Below are 876 nucleotides of genomic sequence, written 5' to 3'. Positions count from 1 at the left end.
TGTGCCCTGCTTTTCACTGCTGAACTTGTTGCAGACTGGGTTCTGAAATAATGACTACAAAGTTGGCTGTAGCTCAGAGAGAAATTTATTAAGAGGATGATAACCTTGAGAGGTGGAGACACATGGGGCTGGAGGTAACGCCCTGTGTGTCTCCCTGAGCCTTGCAGGCTAGGGGTTTTTGTAGTAGTTTTTTAAGCCCGTGGCTTGATTTCACACCTTGTGCAGGCAGGTATTCATAAAATCCTGATGCTTTTGCGAAAGTAAGGAAACAGAACAAGGTTGTGATAAATTCCTCAGCTTCCTTCAGGCTATGGGCAGTCTGCTGTTTGCCCTTGGTTTGAGTCTTGATCTTGTCTTGGACTGGCCACCTTAGTTCATCAGGTGGCAAAGGAGGGGCAAAGGTGTGCAGCCTCCAAAACTGGTTAACGCTGGCCACAGATAGTGAGCTGGAAGACATCTCAAGAATGGCCTGTTGATATGAAAAAACCAATCGCTAACTTTATATGGAAAGGAAAGAGACCTCAGAGAAGCAAAGCACTGTTGAAGGAGAACTACAAAGTAGGAGGTCTCACATTGCTGGATCTCAAAACTTACTATACAGCCACAGTAGTCAAAACTGTCTGGTATAACGACAGACACATAGACCAATGGAATAGAATTGAGAACCTAGAAATAGAGCCATCAACCTCTGGTCAGCTGATCTTCGAAAAAGGGCCAAAATCCATTAAATGGGGAAGAGAATGTTTGTTTAATAAATGGTGTTGGCAAAACTGCATATCCATTTGCACAAAAAGGAAACAAGATCTGTACCTCACATCATACACAAAAACGAACTCCAGAGGAATCAAAGACTTAAATGTGAAACCTAAAACTATA

Source organism: Orycteropus afer, unplaced genomic scaffold, assembly GCF_000298275.1.
Source record: "Orycteropus afer afer isolate SDZICR_OR568_19922 unplaced genomic scaffold, OryAfe1.0 scaffold00237, whole genome shotgun sequence".
Classification (NCBI taxonomy): Eukaryota; Metazoa; Chordata; class Mammalia; order Tubulidentata; family Orycteropodidae; genus Orycteropus; species Orycteropus afer.
The sequence above is the reverse complement of the archived record's forward strand: the minus strand, read 5'-3'. Positions refer to the sequence as shown.